Source organism: Cupressus sempervirens, chromosome 6 (genome assembly GCF_028749045.1).
Source record: "Cupressus sempervirens isolate cs-2001-9-10 chromosome 6, ASM2874904v1, whole genome shotgun sequence".
Lineage (NCBI taxonomy): Eukaryota > Viridiplantae > Streptophyta > Pinopsida > Cupressales > Cupressaceae > Cupressus > Cupressus sempervirens.
The window spans coordinates 93,721,216-93,729,388 of NC_143123.1; positions in this window are offsets into that span (position 1 = coordinate 93,721,216).

The window sequence follows — 8,173 nt, forward strand, 5'->3', positions numbered from 1 at the left end:
TTCACCATGGGAATCTAACAACCTCTGGTGAAATCCTAGTGTTCAACATCTATGTTAAGATTCAATTGGTTTTAGGTTTGTACTTGCAGGGATCTATGAGTTATTTGATGCCCTAGGCATGCAAGACCCATGTGTATGCTAGGAAAAGGATGCAACATCTCCCACAACTTCAACCAAACTTGGCATCAAGGCTTGAAATTAGGTTTTTGACTTTTCTAGGATTTCACTCACACGTTCACATCTTTTTTTATAGTATGGAGTCATAGAACATGTACTTCCTTTGTAAATGGAGGCCTAATTGCCCTAATTGCCTAGGTGAGAAATTGAACAAAAGCCCATTTTTTTGTGTCATCAAACCTTGGTGCTTTAATATATTTTGTAAGTCCTAAAAGGGTGTCCAAAAATTAATTTTTTTCCATGGGTTGTGTTGAGATATTTCCTTTTAAGTTAGTTTTTCATCAAAAAGGGCTACTAGCCTTTTTTAGTGGCTTAACAAAGCAACTATATGCTAGAAGTTGCATAGTTGGTTTTTAATCATTGGATCATTTAATTTATGACATAAGTAGAACATTTCCATGAGTATGAGTCTCCCCTGGTCATTTCATGAAGTTTAGTGTTGTTTTACCAAATTGGGTCAAATTGTGCATTGTCAGCAACTTGTGATAAGTTGTCTTGTTTGTAGGGTTCCTTTCTGATTATGGTTTTCCTTGTTTGGATGAGTGGTTGTGATAACATAATATCATCCTTGAAGAAATTTTGATTGGTTCTTTCACATTTGATCATCATACCAAGACATTTGGTTGAAGGACTTCAATGAAGATGATTTTTTGGACCAATTAATCATCATTTGATCAATCCCACTAGGCTCCATTGCATCAAGTGGTATCAAAGCCATGGCTCTTACTAAAGAAGATGAAGAAATCCCTACAAGGGTAAAAAATTTTGGACTAGAAAATTTGATGAGAGAACAAAGGGCAACTAATGGTGCTCTTGCAAAGAGGTTGAGAGAACTTGAAGGCAAGGTGGATAGTCAAAAATGGGCACAATCTGATGAAGAGGACTAGAATACCGAGGCTGAAAACCTTGAGGAATATGGTGAAGTTCCTGCTGAACAAAGACCTCTTTTGAATGCTCTCAAATCCATGGAGAAAAGAACCCTAAAGGGGAAGTTGGAACTATAAACTTTCAATGGCAAGATGAATGTTGATGTGGCATTGGATTAGATAGAAGCCCTAACTAGTTTCTTTGAGTGTGAAGACATTCTAGAGAAGCAAAGGGTAAATATTACAAAGTCGAAGTTCAAGGGAGTAGCCCTAACTTGGTGGAACTTCATCCAGACAGAGAAGGTGAAGAAAGGAAGAAGTATGATCTCCTCTTGGAATAGAATGATGACACTAGTAAGAGAGACATATGTGCCTGAAGACTATGGGGTAAAATTCCATAGAAGAAAAAAAAATTTGAAACAAAAGGATCTAGATGCTAGTTCCTATACAAAGGAGTTCTTTAAGCTGTGTATGAAAACCAACACAGTAGAGGATGAGGAAGAAAAACTAGCAAGGTATATGAATGGCCTTAAGTTACCCATCCAAGAAGAACTCAACCTTCACACCCCCACTTCAGTGAATAAGTGCTATCAACTAGCACTCAAAGTGGAAGAAAAAAAGAAGAGGAGGTAGGATCAAAACAAAAGCAAAGAGAACAATAAGAACTTCAAGCCCAAGAACAATTCTTGGAACAAATGGCAGAATAGTGGAAGAAAACCTACTGATCAAAACAAAGATCAAGGAGGACAAAGTTCTAAAAGGAACTATAGAGAGGGAAAATCTTTCAGAGGTAGAGGAAGAGGCAATGACCCTCTTACATGCTACAACTGCAATCAAATTGGACATCATGTAGGAAAGTGCCCTGAGAAGAGGAATAAAAATTGAGGGGAAAGAAAAGCACAAATTATGGAGGAAGAGAAACCTGACTGTAGAGATCTTGAACCTGAGGAAGGAGTATGTTTGATGATGAGGCAAGCATTTTTGCAGATCCATCACACCCAAGAGCCACCCCAAAGGAAGAATCTCTTCAAGTTAAGGATCAAGTGCCAAGGCAAGGTATGTAGTTTTTTGATTGATTTAGGCTCAATTAAAAATCTTGTTTCCTTTGAAATGATAGAAAAACTCAAACTACCTAAGAAGCCCCACCTCTTTCCATATCATGTTTCTTGGATAACAAAGGGTCAACAAACCTTAGTGACAGAACAAGCATGGGTAGAATTTTCTTCAGTAGATTTTAAGTTTAAAGTACTCTGTGATGTTGTAGAAATGGATGCATCTCATATGCTCCTAGGAAGACCCTAGAAATATGATGTCGATGCCATCCACCATTGTAAAAAGAATACCTATTCTATAACTAAGAATGGTGTAACTTTCACCATGAAACCCATGCTCGATCCTAAAGCAGAACCTACTATTGTAACCATACGAGAGAAAGAAATGATTAAAGCCTTGAAGGAACCTAATGCCCAAGGTTTTATATTGGTCTCTAAACCCAAGGAACACATAACTTCTAAGGACAAAGATCCTATTCCCCAAGAGATACAAGACCTGCTGAAGAAGTATAGTCATGTTGTTGCTACTGATCAGCCCACAAGCCTCCCTCCCATTAGAGATATCAGTCATCAAATTAACCTAAGACTTGGTTCTTCTCTACCTAACAAGGAACCCTATAAAATGACTCCAACTAACATGCTGAAATTTCCAAGCAAGTTAATGATTTGTTGTAAAAAAGCCTAATACAGAGAAGTCTAAGTCCTTGTGGTGTTCCATCTATCCTTGCTCCCAAAAAGGATGGAAAATGGAGGTTGTGTACTGATAACAGGGCTATCAACAAGATTACCATAAGATATAGATTCCCCATGCCTAGAATTGAGGATCTATTGGATCAACTAGGAGGATTTTTCTATTTCACTAAGATAGACTTGAAGTATGGATACCATCAGATCATAAACAAATTGGGTGATGAATGGAAGACAACATTCAAAACTATTGAAGGTTTGTTTGAATGGTTAGTGATGCCCTTTGGGTTAAGAAATGCACCTAGTAATTTTATGAGGCTTATGAATGAGATATTCATTGATTTTATTGGAAATTTTTTTGTTATTTACCTTGATGACATACTAATATTTAGTCATAGCAAGTAGGAGCATCTTGATCATGTGGAACATGTATTAAGAAGGCTTCATTAGCACAAGTTGGTGATCAACTTGAAAAAGTACATGTTTATTAAGAAGGAACTTATGTTCCTAGGTATTGTGATCTCACAAGGTACCCTTAAGATGGACCCTAAGAAGGTTGAAGCAATCATCAGCTGGCCTCCACCAAAGAACTAAGGTGATGTAATAAGCTTCCATGGTCTTGCAGCTTTCTATAGGAAGTTTATCAAAAACTTCAATCATGTGTGTGCACCAATGCTTGACACCATTAAAGGAGGTAGGAAGACAAAATTCACTTGGACAAAGGAAGCCAATGATGTGTTTCAGTACTTGAAGAACAAAGTCTCTCAATACCCAATCTTGGTTCTACCTGATTTCAACAAGGTCTTCAATGTGGAGATAGATGCAAGGAATTTTGCCATAGGTGTAATCCTAAGTCATGAAGGTAAGTTAGTTGCTTTCTTCTCTGATAAATTAAATGATGCTAAGAAGAATTTTTCAACTTATGACTTGGAAATTTATGCCATGGTTCTAGCCCTAAAGAAATGGAGGCACTATCTAATCCCAAAATAATTTGTAGTATACACTGACAACCATGAAATGGATGGAGCAGTTGCAAGCTTACACTTTCAACATCAAACACAAGAAAGGTGTTGCAAACAAAGTTGCTGATGCCCTTAGCAAGAGGGTTGGTCTATTTGAAGAGGTACAACTACAAAGTGTGGGAATTGATTCCCTCAAGAATTTATATGTCGATGATCCTAATTTTGCAAAGACTTTTCAAGTTTGCACAAAGATAGTTGGAATATACCATACTGCTTTTTTTGAATACCTTATTTAGAATGGACTCCTATTTAAAGGAGCTCAACTATGCATTCCCAAATTCTCAATGAGGAAAAATATCATAAGGGAGAAACACTATGGTGGTCTAGGATGACACTTTGGCATTGACAAGACAACAAACATGGTAAAAAGAAATTATTATTGGCCAAGGATGAACAATGAGGTAAAGAAGTTCATAGAGACATGTACCATCTGTTAGCAAGCCAAAGATGTTTCAACAAATTAGGGGTTATAGCAACCCTTACCAATCCCCACAAGACCTTGGGAATCAATCTCAATGGATTTTGTCATGGGGCTACCTAGAACAAAGCAAGGTTTTGATAGTGTTTTTGTGGTAGTAGATAGATTTAGTAAAATGGTCCATTTTATACCATGTAAAAGCACAAATGATGCTTCTCATATTGCACATATTTTCTTTAAGGAAGTAGTTAGGATCCATGGTTTACCATAAACTATTGTATCTAACAGGGATGTGAAATTTCAAGGCCATTTTTGGAGAAAACTCTTCAAGAAACTTTGTAATAAGCTAACCTATAGCTCTTCCTACCATCCACAAACTAATTGGTAGACTGAGGTGGTGAATAGATCCTTAGGAAATCTCCTAAGAAGCCTAACCAAACAATATGCTCGAAGTTGGGATCTACTCTTGCCTTAAGCAGAGTTTGCATTTAATGATTCCATGAATAGGTCAATAGGCAAGACACCTTTCCAAATAGTGTATGGCCTTCATCCCAAGGGACCATTGGACCTAGTAGAACTACCATCTGATTTCAAAATCAATGCTCAAGGAGAAGAATTGGCAGAACTGATTTCAAAAGTGCAGAATGAGGTCAAGGAAGCATTACAAAGATCAACACTAAAATACAAGGAACATGCTGACAAGAAAAGAAGAGAAATCCACTTCAAAGATGGAGACAAGGTTTGGGTATTCTTGAGAAAAGAGAGGCTACCTAAGGGTAAATATTCTAGACTTTAGATGAAGAAAGTTGGACCATGCAGTATACTCAACAAGATGGGTGAAAATGCATATGAGATCTCTTTCCCCCCTACCTTGCAAATTTCTCTAGTCTTCAATGTTGCAAACCTTGCCCCCTACAAAGGCATAACCAATTCAGTAAGTGAACAAGGTGAGCAAGCAAACATCAATGATGAAGGCTATGTAACTGATCTCCCTCAAAGAAAACCAGTGGAGTTAGAAGAAATTTTGGACAGCAAGCTACTGAAGCAGACAAGAACCAAGAAGTACATGTAGTACTTAGTCAAGTGGAAAAGGGCTCGCCAATATTGATGCAACTTGGATGACATAAGACCAAATTAAACATGGTACTTCTATGGAGCAATTGCCCTCAAGTAGGAACTTGAGTTTTAAAAGTCAAGGGGATTATGGTGCAGGATCACCCACAAAAAATGGTGAATCATCAAGGTCCTAAGAATAGCTAGATTAGGTTAGATCAATCAATGAGGCATCTAGACCAAATTGTAAGACCTAGTTCCAAGATTGGCACAGTTATAAGCCCTTGGTCAACTATAGTAAAACATGGTGAAAAGGCCTAGAATCTTAGAATTTTTATTTATTTCATGTTCTAACATGTTTAGGACCTATTTGGGTCATTGGACTAGGTTTTATTAGTTCTACTTGTAATTTTGAAAAAATTGCTAAAAAGTTGTCAAGCAACTTTAGCAACTTTTTGCAAAATGTTGCAAAAAATTCCCCAACGGCTCAAGAAAATTCAAAATGTTTCTATGACCATTGGAATGACTATAATAATCCTTTTTAGGTGTTTGATAGGCAATAATGATGTACTTTCACTTTTCAAATCAATAAAATTACCCTGTTTTAGTGCAATCTAGTTGTTGTCCTGCATTGTATAGATTTGTACTAACTCATTTGGTGTTAAAAATTACATTTCTGGATAGGTGGATGAAATATATTTTCAATTCATCTAGTTTGAAGTCTCCAACTATCTCCTAACTCAAGTTATCCTTATTTTTGCACAAGTTGGTTTAGAAAGTTACTAACCTAGGGTTTTCAAGCATAACCAAAGATTTCACCATGGGAATCTAACAATCTCTAGTGAAATCCTAGTTTTCAACATGTATGTTAAGATGCAATTGGTTTTAGGTTTTCACTTGTAAGGATCTATGAGTTATTTGATTCCCTAGGCATGCAAGACCCATGCGCATGCTAGGAAAAGGATGCAACATCTCCCACAACTTCAACCAAACTTGGCATCAAGGCTTGAAATCAGGTTTATTAATTTTCTAAGGTTTCCCTCACATGTTTCCATCATTGGTTTTTATGATGGAGTCTTAGAACATGTACTTCCTTTGTAAATGGAGGCCTAATTTCCCTAATTGCGTAGGCGAGAAATTGAACAAAATCCCATTTTTTTGTGTCATCAAACATTGGTGCCTTAGTATGTTTTGTAACTCCCAAAAGGGTGTCCAAAAATGAATTTTTTTTCCTAGGTTGTGTGGAGATATTTCCTTTTAAGTTAGATTTTCATCAAAAAGTTCTACTAGCCTTTTTTAGTAGCTTAACAAAGAAACTATATGCTAGAAGTCGCATAGTTAGTTTTTAATCATTAGATCATTCCATTTATGACCTAAATAGACCATTTCAATGATTATGAGTCTCCCATGGTCATTTCATGAAGTTTAGGGGTTGTTTTACCAAACTGGGTCAAATTGTGCATTGTGAGCAACTTGTGATAAGTTGTCCTGTTTGTACGGTTCCCTTGTGATTAGGATTTTCCTTGTTTGGATGAGTGGTTGTGATAACCTAATATCATCCTTGAAGCACTTTTTATTGGTGCTTTAACAGTTGATCATCATACCAAGACATTTTGTTGAAGCACTTCAGTGAAGAGGGTTTTTGGACCAGTTGATCATCATTTGATCAATCCCACTAGGCTCCATTGCATCAATGTTCAATATAAAGGATGAAGAATCACTATAGCCCTTGTCCTATCTAACTACAACTATTAGTGTTAAAAAATTACTAAACATTAGTGCTAAATGGTACCATGGAAAATTCATATTTGACTACCTAATTTAAAATTTTGGATATTTTGGGAAGGGTATTTGGAAAATGTTTTGTATAAGTTTAAATATAATTTGAAAGAGTACTTATATTGTAAAATCAATTGTATTTATAGTTAGTTTTTTAATTAATTCTTCTAGTTGGTAGTAATAGTAATTGTATCCAAAGATCATAATGTTAATGTCTAATACAACTATTAGGTTTATAGAAGATATGGGATGAAGTTACTCCATATAATGAACCAACTCTACATTACACAACACAAGGAGATCAAGGGAAGACACCTTTTAATAATCCTCCCATTGCAAGCATGGTGTCCAAACTTATCATCTCATCTCTGATACCAATTATTAGTTGTCATTGCACAAAAAGATTGATATTTTCATGCTAGATAGAACTAATAGACTTTTAGAAGACATAAGAACTAGCTAAGTCATGTCAAGAACCACTGCTATGTTTCACAACACATAGAAGCCAAGGAATCAAGCTCACCATAGAGCTAAGATGAAAATACTTACATACTAATAAGTCATCTATATGTTTTACATGTATCCATCATTGTGTGCATATTTTTTCACATGCAACATAGTAACTAGTTTTTCTAGTATGCATTGATTGATAATAATCACCCCAAAAAATTCAAACAACTTTTTCCAATGTAGAGATGAGTATGCCAATAGAAATTATTTTAAAATATATTATAGAATTAACGTATTTTCTATTTATCCAATACTACTTTCATGTTTATGAGACATTTTAGATAAATTGCAATTAATTTAACATTTACATTACCATTATAATCTTGATATAAAACAAATGAATTGTGAAGAAGAACAAAATAAACTACTAAAAAGAATGAATCAAAATTTATATTAAAAAATGATAGCTTAAAATAAATCATCAATCTAAAGTCAACATTTCATTTTAAAATTTTAAGTTGAAAATTTGTGCTTTTAATAATAAAATATCATATTGTACTCTAATAAATTAGCCTACACATAATTTTCTAGTAACCCTAATGTCAGGAAACCCTAACACCAGGAAATGCTAAATTTAAATATTATTTGAATAAAAAATGTAGGATTATT